Here is a 17274-nt window from a genome sequence, read left to right as displayed (position 1 = left end):
CCAACATATCCCTGGGCAGCCCCTGCCAAGGCCTGACCACCCTTTCCACAGAGAAATTCCTCCAGAAGTCCAACCTAACACGATGCTCAGAGCCGCGCTAAAGCAGCCAGTCCCGTCTGTCCCCTCCTGAGGGACAGATCCTCCAGGACGGGGCTGCTGCCCGGGACAGGCCGTTCCCACAGCCAGAGAGGCTCCCGCAGCCCAGCGCAGCTCCGGCTTCCGGGGTCCGACCCGGGACACGGCTCAGCCCGGCGAACCCAGCCCGGGACACTGCTCAGACCGGCCCGGGACATGGCTCAGGTTCAGCCCGGCGAACCCAGGCCGGGACACGGCAGAGCCGGGACAGCGCCGCCACCGCCGCCTCACGGGACACAGGCCGGGACACGACCAGAGGGCGGGGCCACGGCCAGGGGGCGGGGCCAAGGGCCGTGCTGACAGAACGGCACGGGTAGGCGGGTGTGGCTGAGAGTGGGGCTGTGCCGAGTGGGTGGAGAGGGCGGAGCCAAGGGCGGACCCAATGGCAGGAGGTCGTTCAAGGACGTCGCTGATTGGCTAGAGCGGGGACGGGGCGGGGAGGCTGGGGTCGGGCGGCGCGTGCGCAGTGCGGAGCGGTGAGTCGGGGTGGGGGGGAGGAGGGGGGCGGTGGTGCTGGCCCCGTGAGGGCCGGGCCGTAGCTCCGGGTCGGGAACACAGCCCTGGTCCCCGCCCGGGGGCACCGACTGCTGCTTCCCCTGCTCTGCCCTCGTGCGAGCGGAGCCGGCGGTGAGGCCTTGCCGGGGTGAGGGCTGCCCGGCGGCCCGGTTCCCCTCAGAGCGGCCGTGGCCGGGCCGTTGGGGACGGTGCGTGTGCGGGCCCGGGGGCTCGGCAGGCCTGGCACGACAGGCAGCCTGTGCGGCTGGAGTGCTCCAGCACGGACCGCAAACGCGTGCCCTGTGAGGGGCACTTAGGCACACAGTCGGGGCAGGGCAGGGGTCCCTTAAACTCAGGGGTTTCAAACAAAAATACTTAACACGTGAGTTTCCCCCAGCGGGGACAGTTTGGATCCTGCCTGGAGCACGAGGCTGCGTGACCTCTGGCCTACTGTGTGCCCAGGCTGCTGTGGAATAAAAAAGTGCTGGAAATATTGAAGTAGCTCTGGGATATTAAAATGGATGTTTCTTCAGGGTGTGCGCTCTGTAACACGAGGTCTGAATTTTAAAACTGGTTTAATTGTTTTGGTACAAGCCTGCATATGGTTCTCTGGCTGGAAAACTGGTGAAATGATGCATTCCACAAGGCCAGGAAGGGAACGCTGAGCAAATGGGATTTTGTGTGTAAACACTGTTTGGAATGTTGCCTTAAAATGTTTAAATTCAGTGGTTGACTAACACTTGCATTAGGCGTGATCTTTGACAGCTCTGATGCTGCCCACCTTCAGGAGGGTCTGAGTTTACACCAAGTTCTATAGACACAATTTCTTAAGGTTAAGTTACTTATTCTGCAGTGTTTCTCTGCTAGAACTAACCCAGTCCAAGTACAGCGCAGGGGCAGAGCTGCCTGCGCTGGTGCTGCTCAGTGTGCCTGCCAAAGGAGGGTAATCTGCAGAGGCATTTCTGTGGTGGAGCTGTCTGTGGAAGAGGCTGGTCCGTGCACAGATTGGCAGGAACCTTTTAAGTGCAGATAAGTGTCCAGAGGACGTTAGAAGACGATGACACGCCCTGTCATTTACTGAACGTGCTGCCGCAGTGTTCCTGCTCCCTGTGATCATTTGAATTCATTTGTTCTCTGGGAGTAGCACTGTTAAGGGATGCACTTCTAAGTTTCTCTCTTTTCTTTCCCCCAACCCTGCCTTAAAAAGACCCAGTCCACTTTGTTTTTCAGTAGCCTCTAGGGCATTTCTATGGTGGAAGTATCCAAAATACTGTCCCAGAAACTTCAGTGTAGGAGTCCAGCTACCAGAGGTGAGAGTAGCAGCGTTCCTGGAGGCTGCTGTCTATGTGATCATGTATTTACTAGATTTGAAAGGATACAAATACGATTCTTGGGAAGAAATCAGCTGGGAACAATTCCTGGTGAACTGTCAAAACAGCCTTTGAACCCACAGTGTTGTCCCTGTGTCCTGAAGCAGCACAAGAGCAGTGCTGGTGCTACTGCCACCACTTTCTTCATGTTTACAGTGGAGAATTCCATTAGCTTGAGCAATAAAATGCCTGGAAAACTCCAGCATCCCCACACCTGTCTCTGCTTCTGCTTGGATTGGGCAGATGGGGTTGAAAGCACAGCAGCCATACCTTGAGAATTTGTGAGGCAGTGGATTATTGGGATAAATTTAGGGATAATAGTCAGCCTTTCCATGTGCTAATCCTCTGTGCTACTGACTCCCTCCGTGGCTTTTGTAACCCACCTCAGCTCTTACACCCAGCGTTCTCCTCTGAGAAATAACACTTGACTCGGGCTCATGAGGGAGGTGAATCAGCTTTAATTAAGATTTGTCGAGCACTTTGTTGATAAGTTCTCAATAGCTGGTTGCTATTTTTTATGAACACGCAGATATTCTTAGCACCTGCAGTGGGAAGTGACACAAGGCTGGGGATCTCTGGGAAGCAGCCCTGCCAAGGGAGACGGCGCCTGCTCACCGCGGCTTTGTCAGAGCCATTCTGGCTGTGGTTCACGAGGCAGCTCAGCAAAACCCCAAATCCCTCTGAGTCTTTGGGAAATCTGAAATGTTCCTGAGAGCTAAGCCCTGCTTTTGCATGAGATTTGTAGCTTTTGCCCCCTCGCTGGGTTTCTCCCAAGCTGCTGGTTGGGTTTGGTGCAGCTGTGTTCTGGTGGCATCAGCTGCTCTCACCTGCTTTGTAACACCTTGTGGCAATGACCTCAATGGCTTTTAACAACTGTCCCCTCAAATTAAGGTGTCTGGGATAGGCAGGGCTGGGTGATGGCCCCTGTGGGCTTCAGGCATTGCAGAGGTCAGTCGGGCTGTGTGGGGTGGGAGGGGAGGAGGGAAGTTGGGAAGCTGTGCCCTTCCCCAGGGCAGCATCCCATTCCCTGCTGGCTTCTCTGCTGCAGCAGCAGGTGGCAAATGAAGCTTGATGAGCTCTGTTAGTGAGGGATAAGGAAGGCGTGAATGGAAACGGTCACAGCAGTGCTGGGTCTGTGTTGTGTGGGTGCCCCTCAGCAGGATGAGGAGCTCTGTTGTATTTTGGGGAAGAGAAGGCTGTTCATTTGGCTTTGTCACTGCTGTAGGAGTAGCCAGATGGAGGATGCTAAAAGGAAATACAGGGCTGGAACAGCCTCCTTGTCCATGCCCCTGTCCTGAGCCAGGTGAGAGATGCTTGGCTCCAGGCTGGACAGTGGTGGATGGTTGTGCAGATCTGGACAGGGCCCAGTTCCCTCTGGGCCTTGATGGAATCCCACTCTCAGAGCCTGACAGCTCATCTAACTTGTCCTTGCAGCAAACTGAGCAGCCAGTTTGTCTCTTGCCTTCATAGAGCAGGGAGCCCTGTGGCTGGTTGTCCTTGTAAGTAACCCTGTTAAAATCTGAGAGCTGGTACTGGCCCTGGAGAGAGCAGGGATGGAGAAACCCCTCCACAGCTGGTATGGGGCAGCATGTTTTATACTGCTGACTGCTCTGCTGGCTGCCCAGACCCTCTGGTTTGTCTGTAACTCAGAGCTGATACCCAGCACAGAGCCCAGAAATGGGTATTTTATGTTCCTGCATCACAGAGGGGTGTTCAGCTCTTTGGAGATGTGGTGTCACAGTGCTGGCACATTTAGTCAGGTCCCCAGTTTTCCACAGGTTCCCTCTGTCTAGAGAGCTTTGCCCTGGACTCTGTGTGCTTGATCTCTGTGCTGTTTCCAAGTACACTTCTTTGCATTGTTTTCCTTGCTTTTCTTTCTATTGATTTGTGGGTGTTTTGGGAACTTTTCTTCAGTTTATCAATTCCGATCATGACCTCCAGAGTGCCTCCAGCTCTTAACTCCTGGGCATCCTTTCAGGTTTTATAAAAGTGCTTTCTCTTCATTGTTCAAACTATTAATGGAAAGGTTGAACAGAAGCAGAGCTTCAGCCCTGGGCTGAGCTCCCAGGGCTCATACACAGGGATTTCTCTTGTGGTGACAGGGAATTGCTGATAGCTACCCCTCAAGTGTGTGCGGTTGAGTTGCTTTGGTTGGTCTTTTTTTTCTTATTAATGAGCACTGGGCCTCATGAAGGTAGCTTGCCCAGACCCAGCTCCTCTGGCTATTGAAAGCATCAGATGGATAGAATGAAAAACCTGCTTTGTGCTGGTCAGAGGTGTGATGGGCAGGTCTCTGTAGGGGAAGATTATGCTCTCCTTCTGAAGGCTGAGGTGATTTTTAAGAGCTTTCATGAACTTTGTTCACCTGGGGCTTCTTGCTGATGCTTGCTGGGACTGGCACAGCTCTGAGACAATCCTCAGCTCTGCTTCCCACTCAGAGCTGCCTCAGCAGTGGGCTGTGCATGGGGAAAGGTGTGTCCAGCATCTCCTATTTCCCTTTTCTCTCCATAAGTCTCTCAGTGAGAGTTGGGCTTGTCTGTATGTGGCTAAGGTAGCAAAAATGCATTTTTCTCCTCAAGCAATTCCAAGTTCCTTGTGTGGTTGCTCTTCTCTGGAAAAGAGAAAACTACTTGTTCTGGAGAAATTAATGACACACATTTTTATTCCTAAATAGTGTGTCATGGTGGGTGTGGTTGCAGGACACCTCATTGCACCAGGCCTCTGCTGTCACCTCAGTGCCAACTGCTTAAGGAAGAGGAGTTACTTGAGCTGAAATAGATTTCAGTGCAAAAAATCTCTGCCCAGCTCTACCCTCCCCGAGTTCTGTGAGTACTGAGCTGCTGGGCTCAGCTGCCTGAGGTTCAAGAATTGGTCCTTTTCTGAAGTGCTATTCCATCTTTCTTTGCACATGGGTGTAACTGTGGGGTGAAATTTGGGCCCCACCGAATTTAAGGACAACACAGGGTGTTCATGTCTTCCTCCTCTCCTGGCTGGTAACTTGTGGTACCCAGCTGTTCACTCCAGCTGTGCTTCAGGGACACCGGAGACGCTGTGCCCTCTTTGTTCTCCTGTATTGGTCCGTGGCTGATGGTAGAGTCATGGAATCATGGAATATTCTGAGTTGGAAGACACCTACAAGCATCATTGTGTCCAACTTGGTGGATGCCCTGACCTAATTTCATTTCCAGGGGAGAAAATTCAGTCTCCCTAAAACCTTCCTATGGTTTCTCTTGGATTCTTCCTCACTTTTCTCCAGGGGGCTGTGTGCTGTAGTTAAATATGGATGGAAAGATTGTGTTCCACTCTGGATTACAGCTGAATCTCAGTGGTGGATAAATTGCATCCCAAGTCTAGTTTGCAAAGCCCTTTGGGCTTCATGGGCTGCAGGAAGCAGTATTTTATTCTAGATGTGTGTTTGCTGATAATTCTATAGGATTTGCAGACAGCAGGTTGTAAGAGCCCTGATTATACTGGTTCCCTGTGCAGTCAGACTCTGCCCAAATAATTCAAGTGCCTGCTGCAGAGAAAGGGGAAGGAAGATGGAAGGATGATTTAGAAATCTCTGGAGTAGATGGGAAAAAGATGCATATGTTGATCTGAAGGAGATACCAAGCCACATATATGTCTTTCAGCATCTAAATAAAAATCAGGATTTTTTAAATGGTTGCCTACTTAAAGCCCAAATAATTCCTTTAATGACAGGTTTTAAAGGTTTAACTTAATTTTAGAATTTTTATTTCAAGTGTCCTTCCATAAAATTAACTTTTTGAATGCAGAATGCTTTAATGTCTTCCGTGTTAGTGCTCATTTGCAAGAAATCTCTGCACAGTTATTTCTTATGTACCAGTTAAATGTATCAGCCAACAGATGTCAAGTGTAGCAAAAATGCTATAATAATATTATGGTCTAATAATAGTTATAATGATTCTAATTACCTGGTGCAGCTTTAAAGAGAGGCAGATTCAGAGATGAGTGCAAAGGAGGTGTTTAACCTTGAACTGCAGAAGCAGGGCTCTTCCAGAGGTGCCTGTGCTGCGCCCTCTCCTCCCTATCAGACATCCCCCTCCCTTTATTTCCTCCAGCAGACTGGGAGCAGCACTCTGGTGTGTTTTTAATGTTCAGACCTCATTCTGGCTGTGTTCAAAGAGTGCTGGTGAGCTGAGGATGAGCACGTTTCCTGCAATACCTGGGAGTGTGAAACCTGCTCATTTTCAGCCTCTGCCTGCCCTGCTCTTGGCGTGCTCTCACTGCCTGATGATTGTGGCACTCGAGGATTGCTCCCACCTCGGGAGCTGCCGAGCCTCAGCAATCTCCATCCTCTCTGCAAGCTGCTTGTGCTGCTCTTAACTGTCAGGGGTGGGTTTGCCACAGCCTGAGAAGCACAAAGCCAGAGTCTCCTGATGGGAGGGCATTTGGGGATGTGCAGGTGAGTGGTTGAGAGTTGTTGATCCCTACAGAGCCTTTGGTGTGGGGGTAGGAGAGCACTGGGCTGGTGTTTGAGTGCTGTGCTTGCCTTGCCTTCGACAGTCTGGCCCCACAGAGCCTTGTCAGAGTCTCCTTCCCCAGCTGCTCCATGTGCCAGCCCTGTCACATCACTCCCAATGCCCTTTCACCACCGTATTTTTCCTTTAGGAAGGATCCTGGGCTGCATTTGCTGTATTCCTGTGTTTTTTGCCCGATGTTGCTGAGTGCTGTTAGTGCCTTGGGGCACCAGTGCTCATTGTGGCTGTAGTGTAATGGATCCCCTCGTGTCACAGCTGCTCATTTAATCCTGTGACATGAGGGGTGAGGAGTCCCTGGCTCACAGACCAGCAGCCTTTCCACAGAGGAAGCCCTGTGTGGGCTGGAAGTTGACAGCTTTCAATGATTATATGCTGAACCTTCTTCCTATAAATAATTGATTCACAGGCTGATGAGAACTACAGGAACTTATCTCTCAGTTGCTGCTCCCTGGCATGGACAGCAGCTGGAAATCTGCTGTTTTCCTATAAAATGGATCCAGAGGTGCCCTTGTAGGGTTTTATTAATTTCCAGCCTGCTCATAGGCTGACCTGCTCTGCTTCTCAGGAAAGCCCTGCCTGCCAACACCTGCAGCACACCTTGTGCCAGGGCTTGTGCTGTTGAGAGCTCTGCCACCTTCAGCCTTTCCCTTGGGCAGGTTCAGCCTTTCCCTTGGGCAGGTTCAGCCTTTCCCTTGGGCAGGTTCAGCCTTTCCCTTGGGCAGGTTCAGCCTTTCCCTTGGGCAGGTTCAGCCTTTCCTTTGGGCAGGTTCAGCCTTTCCCTTGGGCAGGTTCAGCCTTTCCTTTGGGCAGGTTCAGCCTTTCCTTTGGGGAGGTTTGCCTTCTTGCTGGAGTCAGTGTGTGTGTGTGTGTTGGTGCATCACCATGGAGATGAGGCCACAGGAGCTGCAGGGTGCAGCCTTTTCCAGGCTCACGTGAAGAAGGATGCGGTAATGGGCTCCTCTTATTTAGGGAAAATGATTTCTTAGAGTAAATAAATCGTCAAAGAACACTTGGCATCAGCTCAGGTGCTATTAAGGAGAAGATCTCTTGAAGCCAGAGCTGTGAGGCTCATGCAATATTCACCTGCTTTGCTGTGTTCCACATCAGGTATTGCTGCTGTGCCCAATGCTGACTCACTGACCCACTTGTGCTTTTACTTACCCCGAGATAACAAAGCTCCTCTTGCTTTTCTCCTCCCTGTGTATGTATTTCTCATCCTGCCACAACAGCACCTTCCTGGATCCCTTTCCTTGGCCACTGAGTGTCCAGGCTTTCAGTGCTTTGAGTGGTTACAAGCTTCAGTTCCTGTGGCTGCTGCTGCTTTAGCCGTGTTTGGGGAGGACGTGGAGGGTGTGTGGCAGTGAGCTCTCCCCCATGCAGAAACACCTCTCTGGGGTGAGCACACCCCAAAACCCTGGTCTGGTCATGCAGACATTCTTGAGGGGTTGAAGACACTGCCCTTTCCGTGTGCCCCCCCCAGCACACTCTTTCTTTTCTAGTTTCTGGTACCCAGAACCCTCCCAACAAGGTCTGGAAGGGCCCTGTGGCAACTCTGCCTCATTGCCTCCACGTCTTATTCCAGACTTCATCTGTAAACATCTCTTTGCCCTTGCTAAAAACACTGTCTCTTAATTTTCTCTCTGCAGGAGTATTATTTAATTTGTAACAGTTTTAGGACGTTATTTGAAAAATCCGATATGAAGCTGTATTTCATTTACTGTAATGATCCACTAATGCAGGCATATTTCAAAGGCAGGCAATGCAGTACTGTGGGGTTTAATTAAATTTTGTTTTTCAACTGAGCATCAATAGACAGACAATAACAAATGGTGGACAATATGCATACAGAACAAAGTCTCTTCATTTGCCTTTTCAAGACTGTGGAAGTGAAAATGTATAGCCATTAAAATGGACTTGGCCTTCTCACAACTGCTGCTTTAGTGTAGTTAACTCACTTCAGGAGGAGTTTTTTCTTCTTACTCTGCCTTAATTAATTTTCTTGCTCTCTTCCTGCCCACAAAATAAACTCTGACACTGTGGAAAATTTCCAGCAGGAGCCATGGGTGATCTAAGTGCTTCTGCAAGTTCTGCATGTAGTTTTGAATACTGTGTTGGTACCTAGTGTGTGATGGCTCCTCCAGATGGGCCCTCCTGAGGGTGACAGAACAGAAGGGCTGGGTGTGAGGTTCCTGTCTCTGGGAACTGGACATGGCATGTGCCAGCCTTGGAGAGGGAGGGAAAAATGGTATTGCTGCCATGGTTGTACTCAAATCAGGAATCAGTAAGTGGCTCTGGAGTGCATTTTGTTCCTCTTCTCCCAGCAAGCGTGGGGTAATCAAGTACAGAGTGTATGTGGGGAAGCTCGGGAAGAGTGTTCCACGTCAGCAGGAGGCTTCTGGGAACCATCTGAGTACTCACAGCGTGGCACTTGGACACGTGTTCTTGGGTAAAGAAATTTGTCACCGGTGCTGTAAATGGGCTCTTTTGTTCAGATTTGAGGAGCAGGGTGAGATGGGGTGGCTGAGGCAGATTTGGTTTCTCCAGGTGTCTGGAGAAGTTACCATTGTTCAGGAACAGAACCAGAGTTTGCTGAGGAACCCGATGCGAGTGTGACTCCCAGTGCACTCCAGCCCTTTGATTCTCTCAGAAATCTCTCAAAGGCAGAGAGCTGAAAAAAGCATTAATTTTTCAGAGGAAGAGTCTCCATTCAGAGATGTGAGTTCAAGCCATGTCCTGGGTTGATGCCTAAAGCTTTGCCTGCTTAACCTGCCTTCAAAGGCTGGGGACAAGGGCTGTGCCTGGAGCTGGCACTGCTTCCACCACTGAGCTGGGCTGGATCACAGTCCAGAGAGCTGCTGGCTGGAAACTGGAGCATGCAAAGGCTGGGAATCTGTGGGAACCTGACTCCTGATGTCTGTGCAGCTGTAAGTGCCTGAAAAGCATGGCTGGAAATGACAGACTGGAGTCTGTAACCTCCTCCTCCTCCCTGGGATCTCAGGTAACACTTGCCATGTTCCAGGCACAGTGTTTGCTCCTTGCTGGAAGCAGCACCGTGGGTCCTTTGCAGCTCCTGATGCCTGGGCTGGCTGAGGGTTGTGTTCTGAGGTGGGTGAGAGGCTCCTGGAACAATGGATGGGGTCCTGTGCTCCTGCCAGTCCCTGTGGCTGGAGAGGAGTCCTGGTACAGATAAAAGGAGTATAAATATAACTCGTCATCAGGCACCGGATGCTCTTTAAATAAACTGGGAAAACCCCACACAGCTGAGGTTTGTACTCGCCCTGCTATTGCTGGGGGAATGCCCCATGCCTGAATCCTTGTTCTTCCCTTGTTCCTTGCTTTAGGCTGCCAGATTTCCCATTTGCTCACTGCTTTTTGTTGATAGGCAGTGTCAAGGTTCTGTTGCTGGGGTTTGGGGCAGGAGGTTGCTTTCTGGTGACTTGAAGCAACATGTCCAGCTTCTCCTGTCCTTCCTTTGCATCTCCTGCCTTTCTCCCTGTGACTGCTCTCACTGTGCCATAAACTAATCTCCTTCCAGCCAGGAACCTCAGGCCTCTTGCAGATTCACTTTTATGGGGCTATTATCCATCATCTATAGAAGGAGGGGATTTCCTGGCTATGGCAGGGCTCAGATGGCTGCTCCCATATGGAGCACACTGGATCATCTGGAGCGAGTGGCTGAGCCCTGGGCTGAGGGATGTGCCCTGTGTGCAGACCAGGGAGTGCTTGAGCCTGGTCTTTGCAGGAGCAGGTGAGCGATTTGAGATCCTCACAGTACTGCTGGAATGATTTATTCTTGCAGAAGTGCTTACAGCAATTTTAGGGGCTTGTTCTGCCCAGCAGGATCGCAGACAAGGACATGCCTGGGCCCTGTGCTTTAGTGGCTCTTGCAGGACTGTGCAGCAAACAGGAGGGCACAAGCCCCATGCATGGGGAACTGCAATGGTGCTTGGGAGTGAACAAAAATAAGTCTCTAGGACTATCTAAATGAAAATGTAGTAATCTGTAATTCAGTTTTGAGGGAATTCTTGTAGCAGGAGAGCATGTGCTGGCTGGGAGGGAAGAAGCACTTGCTCAGACAAGTGATAATCCATTGCAGCCTGTTCCAGACACCTGGCAGATACCAGCCTTCCTCAGGCCTCCCTGGGATGAGTGAGGTGCTGTGCCACTGGATGAGGAATGTGGAGTTTCTGGACTATGTGGAGTGATAATTAAAACACCAAATCCTTATTCCTGATGGGAGCTGCTGGTGGCTGCCTGGCATGGGGGTGCTGCACAGGAGCTGATGTCTCACAACAAGAAGTGTGCTGGGCTCCATGAGCACTCGGGGCTGACACCGGCCGGCTCGCTTCCTTGGATTTCTCCTCTGGAGTTTGGCAGCCGTCTGCTTCAGGGAGCACAGTGGCCTCATAAGAGTTTATTTGATCTGACACATGACAAATTGTTTCTGCTGGCGGCTACTTGAGGCACAGTCTGTTCGCTGGCAGCCGCGGCTCTGCGGGCGCTGGAAGTGGAGGAAGGCAGCCCTGCCTCCTCCTCTTAGGAAACATCAGCGCAGGGAGCATTGCTGTGACCCTCCCTGCCATCCCAGCCTCCTTTCTGCTGCTTGGTAACGGTGCTGCTGGCATGGATTATTAATGATGTTTGTGTGCTGGGTGTGTCTGCAGGTGCTGGTTGTGGTTCCCATGGCGTGTTGGCTGCGGGGCAGAGGAGAGCCTGTGTTCTCAAACCAGACCCAGTTGCCACTGAAAACGCTTTGTTAAGTTCCTTTTTTTAGGACACCCTTTTAGCTCTGCAATGAGCAGCAGAATATTACATTCCTCAGCAGAATAAAAAGTACATGTCCCCTGTGAGATAGTGTAAATACATTTTATCTGTTCTATTACCTGCAGTTTTCAGAATATGTCCCCTAAGCATTTTAATCTTGTTTTCCAGAGTTGTCTCAGAGTGAGGAATTGCTCCTATTTGCAACTTTGGGAATGATTACTTGTTCATTAATTTCTTCCCTTTCCTGCTGTCCATCTATTATTGCTTCCAAGAGAAAAAAAACCCTCTCTGTAAATCTCCTCCAAAACAGGGCTGAGTGCCTGATTAGACAGAGAGTTATGTGTGCTGGGAATGTGTTCCTAGGAGATCATCCTGGAGCTGTGCATGGAGCCCTGGGTGCTGCTGTTCCATGCCCTTGGGCACACAGAACCCACCAGGTGATGCCTTTCCCTTGGTCTTAAAATTAAGAGCCAGACACACAGTTAGGGGATAAAGGGTTTTTATCTTGGTATTTAATAAAGATCTTTATGGTGCACCACTTCACCAAGGTGGAATGTGCTGAACTGCACACACATGGTAGATCACATATACAATTATAGACCTTGCAAATTAGCATATTTAATGAAGATGCCTCAATGAGAGGCTTGAAGGAATAGCGTGATATCTTCCTATTTCAAAGTATTTCTCACTAGATGAGCTTAATTTTAGTTTACAGGATGTATTTTAGAGGCGACCTTGGTTTCTCAAGATAGCTTAGGGCTTTCTGGCCTCCAGCTGAGAGGCCTTTAGGATGTTTGGTTTTCTGGCCTAACAGAATGCCAGGCCTATGGTAAGTTATCAGACTTAAGGAATTACAAGTGTGAATGTTAAGGGCACTGACAATACATAAAAGGTATATAAAAGAAAAGGCAAAAATCCTCATGGCATCATGGGTGCCTGGGCTGGCTCCCTGCTCCTTGCCCTGGGATGAACAAACCCAGCAGGCAGCGGGTGCCAGGGCAGCCGGGCACACCTGGGGCACACCTGGAGCACACCTGGGGCACACCTGGGGCACGGTGGCGAGGCAGGAGCTGGAGGTCAGGGCAGCTCCAGCACCCGAGCAGGGCTTTGCCTGCAGTGCCGGGGCTGTTACAAAACAGGAACGAGATGGGACAATGCAGAGCAGTTCCTACTGCCACACTTTTGTCCAGTAGCTAAAAGCCAGTTCAGAGGGTTTTGTGGAAGCCTTGTTTACTTTGGTCTTTTTTTGCTCTTTCTTTAAGTACAGACTTAAAAGAGCTGGAGACTGGAGGCCACTGTAGTTATTATTTCTTCCTGAATAGCACAATAAATGTACCATTTGTCAGGGTCCTTGCCTCAGAAAACATGTGGCCTGCTCCCACTGCTGTTCCCTTTGACATATGAGGAACTGCCCCTGCCTGCCTCTGGGTGTGTGGAGATTTCTCATTCCCTCATTGGGGTCAGTACCAAAACTTGTCTTGACATGTGACATGTGTGGTCACTGGAAGTCACTGTGGAGGCTGTCACTGAAACAGCCTGGATTCACAGAGCAGCTTCATTTAGATGGCAGCTGATGGAGGAGCTCTGCAGAACAGCTGGGTATAAAACCTGTGTGCAGGAGGGGACAGCTGAGGGCTGCAGTCATCGTGGGAGAAGCTCAGACATGTACAGATGTGGTCTGGTGGACCTGTGGTGGATGTACCATGTGCACCTGCCATGGCACCACCAGGATGCACAGGCAGCTGCTCAGGATATTCTGGTGTGTCACAGCAGAGAGGAAGGTGCTGCAGGTGCGTCTTTGATCAGAGCTGAGGGTGTGTGTGGGAACAGCCTGCTGCTCATTCTGACAGCAGATTTCGAGCTCTTGGCTTTGCCAATCATCTCACAGCAAACACCAAGACATGGGAGTGAAAGTCCCTGTGTCCTTTGGCTGCTGCTTGGGTGTTTGCAGAGCCAGCAGGTGCAGTGACAGCCAGGACTGTCAAAGGAAGAACCCTCTGTGGAGCAGTGCTGCTCAATACTGAGATATGCCAGTCCATGGAATGGCTCTTTATAGGGTGTCTCACCAAAAGGATTTTCCTTTTGAGTGTCTGGATCTCCTGCTGTTGGTCTGAGCTCCAGATGAGAAACAGTGCATTGACTGGAAGGTACTGAGGTTACAAACAGAGTAATTGTCCCTTGGAAGAGAAAATTGTGGAGGAAACCCACTCAGAATACATCTCTGTTCTTCTCCTTCCTCAGAGCAGGTTTAGGAGTGCTGCTGCTGAGGGCCAATGGGGATGGAGCTGAAGTACTGCTGAGTAAACCCCACAGCTCTGAGGAGCAGGGAGCCTGGTCATGGAGCTCAGGAGGGACCTGGGAGCTTTACTGGCTCTTTAGTTCTCTCTCCATAACCCGTGAGGGCAGATCTCCCTGGGGCAGCAGAGCATTCCCTGTGAGGGGAGCCCTGTGGTGCTGCGGGGTTCCATTGCAGTGCAGACAGTCACAGGAAAGCTGTTTCATAACCTCTGCTGGGATTCATGAGATGTTCAGAGACAGGTTCTCCACTTAGTCAACGTTTTATAAAGATTTAAGGCTGAGGAGCTCTTTGAAGCACCGATGCAGCTTGTTCTGCCATGACAAGGTGGAGATGAACTCTGGCGTGACTTCCATTCCCAAGGAAAATGCTCTTTTGCACGGATCACAAGCTGTGCCTCTGCTGCTGGTTGAAGAGACCTGAGGAATCTCAGATCCAGACACTGTGTGCCACATCAAAGCCTTCCCATCTGAAGATGGGGTGATGGGGAGCTCCAGCTCCATGTCCTTCGTGTTTGGGCAGCAGAAGGAAAGAAAGTCCCTGAACTAGGAGTTGCCTGGGGGATCAAAGCTCTGCTTAGCAGAGGCTGACAGGGCAAAAAGCCAGGATGGCAGCAGGAAGGACAAACCCTGCAGAAGATCTGGGCCATCTGATAGCAGACCTCCAGAGGGGCCTGGGAGACCTTCTGCTCTGCTGGAGGAGTGGGGCCAGCATCTCCCCCCGAGGAGGCAGACCTGCAGTGTCCTGGGCTTGACTGGAGCCATTCCGTTGTGCCTGAGGGATTGTTCAATTAAAAAGAATGCTGCACCATCACATTTCAACTGTTTTCTCCACACATTGCTGCAAGTAACATCTAAAATAGCTCTAAAAGGCAACAAACCATTCCCCAAAGCAGGGGTGGCAGATGAACAACTGGAGAGGGAAGGAATTATGTTCTCTTTCAGCTTTCTGTGTCTGTGCATTTGCTTCTGCATTTGCAGCCCTTGGGGCTTGTTTTAATTTAAATTTCCTTGGGAAAAACCCTGTTGAAGGAATGCTGCCTGCAGTGGCTTTGGCTGTTCTGCTTTGGGGAGCAAGAGTTGCTTTTCAGTCTTGGGGGGAAATGCCTGGATAGAGGAGCAGCAACGACCACAAGAGTCACTTCTGGATGATGGGACTGGCAATCTCTCAGCTCTCCCTTCGTGTTCATTCCTGTCCCAGGGCTCATTTAATTGTTTAACAAAGGCATCCTCTGCAACTACTGAGAAAGGACCAGTGCAGGGAGGGAAAAAAGGCAAACTTGCATCAAGCCTTTCATCCAAGCACAGAGAGATATTGCTGCTGACCTCAGTGTTTGTCACCATGGTGTCCCTGTTGGAATGGAGCAGCTGAGCCCCAGTGTGGAGATTGATGTGTCCAGATTGATGCAGGGACTGGGGGCAAAGCAAGGACTGGTCCTGAGGGAACCTGCATGGCAGCAGGTTGTGTTCATCCTCAGAGAGCTCATTCTTCCCCAGGGGTGGGTTTGAGATTGGCTTGTTCGGGCTTTATCCCAGGTTTTGCTGCCAGTCTGGCAGCTCCTGACTGGGTTTGCCCCATGAGGTGGATCCCAGTGGCCTCTACCTTTTCAACTGGGAGCTTGCCACAAAACTGGAAGCATGTGGGAGCTGAGCCAGGGCTGTACATCTAACCAGGCATCCCATGAACTCAATCCACAAGCTGCTCTGCCATGTTATTCCTGAGCACATATCCAGGGCATGCAGCAGGTGAGCCCCACGTTTGCTGCCCGTGTGCCATCCTGCTCCCTGCTGCTCCCTGTCCCCTGGCTTGTCACGGGGAGTCAGAGCTGTCACCACTGACTGACGCTCTGTGGAGAGGTGAGAAAATGCATTTTTCATAAAGCTCACAGCTCATGGCTCCTGGCAGATCAATAGGGCAGCTGGAGGAGTCCTTTGCGTGCCCATTGTTGGGGCACCTCTGTGCCAGGTGCTCTGCAGGGACTGGCAGGGGTTCCTTGGCTTGGTAATCCCCATGGGAGGGAAACCTGCAGGCTGAGCTGGGGCTCCTGGCTGGGACAGGCTGAGATTCAGCCAGGGGCAGGGATGGTTGTGCTGGGCAGGCAGTGTGGTGTGGGTGCTGCTGTGGGAGTCGTGTGCTGGATCCATCACTGCTGGATTTCTATAACACTGAGCAGGAATTTTTCATGGTTTCTTAACCTCTTAATTGAGTTTCTTTATAGGGAAGCTGGCATGTGACAGGGGAAGGAGGTTGTTATTCCCTATGAGAACCACGGGTGAAAAGCAAGAACTTGGAAAATACAAAAAGCTGTTTCCAGAGAGGCTGGGAATAAGCCAGTTAAATCTTTGGCAATTTGTGGGCCCAGCTGCAGTGGGACATCAGGATTCTCTGGGACCTTGTTAGTGCAGCATGTGCTTTCTTTCCTGTTAGATTCTCCAGGCTTGGGAAAGCAGAGGGGATAAAAACACACAGAATGCTGGGAGACTCCTGAGATAGTGTGAGGCAAGGTGTCACCTTGCAAATAGGAACTAATGGAAAGGATAGATCTGAGGGGGGGAGAAAACATCACTTATTGTATGTGCTGTGCATGGGAAATTGCAGCAAGGAGTGGGAGAAGGGAATAGGTATGGGTAGGATGAGAGGTGTTTTTGGCTGGGATATGGGGTGGTGGGGAGGTGAGGAGGAAGGGAAAAGCTGTTTCATGTGGTTGAGGTCAGGCAGTGTGACAGCTTTTAGAAAGATGTTTGCCCTGAAGGTCCCTGTGCATCTCTCATCTCCAGGCAAGTCCTAAAGTCCTAAATTGGAGCAAATCAGCACCAGTGCTCTGGTGTGGGCCCAGAGGTCCCTGCCAACCCCAGAGCTCTGAGGAGTCAGTGTCATGTGGTGTGCAGGCAGAGCAGAGCCCTGCGAGAGCAGCTGCCAGAAATTCAGAGAGATGCACTGCTTATAAATAATAAATGATAAATTCAGCCTCTGATCTCCGAGGCACGCTCTGCTTCTGCACACTCCATGCTGGCAGAGAAGATTCCCCATCCTGGACTCAGCAGTCTGTCTCTGGCGTGGAGGGTCTGAGGGGTGCTGGGGAGGCAGCTCATGGAATTGGGGTCGTGCTGAGCCCCAGTGGAGCGTGGCCCCTTCTGCCAGCAGCACTAATGAGCATGGCCCCTGTGCCACGGCTGCTAACGAGCGCTGGGGAGGGCGAGGGCAGCCTTGCTCAGCCTTCAAACCACCCCAGCTCAAAGCTGTGCTCCTGCCCTCTGGAGAGCAGCGTTTTGTGTGAATGCAGCTTGCTGAATGAATTAATTAAGTCAATTTAAATGATAGACTAAACGATGCTTAGTGTTAAACTGTGCGAGCTGTATAAACAGCAGGGTCAGGGTTGCTGTGGCCGTGTAGAAGGGGCGGTTCTGACTTTATCCAAGTGATGCACAACAACCCCCTCCCCTGCTCTTGGGGGAGCTGTGGCAGTGCTGGTGAAGCTGCTGGTGCCAAGGGCTGTCCCCACCGTGCCCAGGCACTGCTGGGCTGTCTCCTGCTGCTGGACACATCCCTGTCCTGCTCCTGGCACCTGGCAGGGCTGTCGGAGCTGTGTTGGGTGGTGTCATGGCCAAGCTGCTGCTCGAGGGGCTGATGTGAGCTGATGGCTGCACAGGTAGCCTGGAGGGGTTATTAATATTTATTGTTATTATTTGTTAGCAGCCGTTACAAAGGTTGC

At 51.1% G+C, this 17274-nt stretch overlaps 1 protein-coding gene across 2 annotated transcripts in view; it reads left to right on the top strand.

Moving 5' to 3' along the window:
- The first annotated feature begins 531 nt into the window (after window positions 1–531).
- The window catches only part of SIL1 (SIL1 nucleotide exchange factor), a 231545-nt gene continuing 214802 nt past the window's right edge, over window positions 532–17274 (top strand). Inside the window, exon 1 of one of the 2 annotated variants that reach the window (XM_071442991.1) lies at window positions 532–611. The gene's annotated coding sequence lies outside the window, so the exon portion shown is untranslated. Of the gene's footprint in view, window positions 612–7475; window positions 7610–17274 lie in introns of those variants that run through there. The other variant, XM_071442993.1, reaches the window with a different exon arrangement.

Source organism: Agelaius tricolor, unplaced genomic scaffold (assembly GCF_023055355.1).
Source record: "Agelaius tricolor isolate 1412-34295 unplaced genomic scaffold, bAgeTri1.0.p SCAF_18, whole genome shotgun sequence".
Lineage (NCBI taxonomy): Eukaryota > Metazoa > Chordata > Aves > Passeriformes > Icteridae > Agelaius > Agelaius tricolor.
The sequence above is the reverse complement of the archived record's forward strand: the minus strand, read 5'-3'. Positions and strand labels throughout refer to the sequence as shown.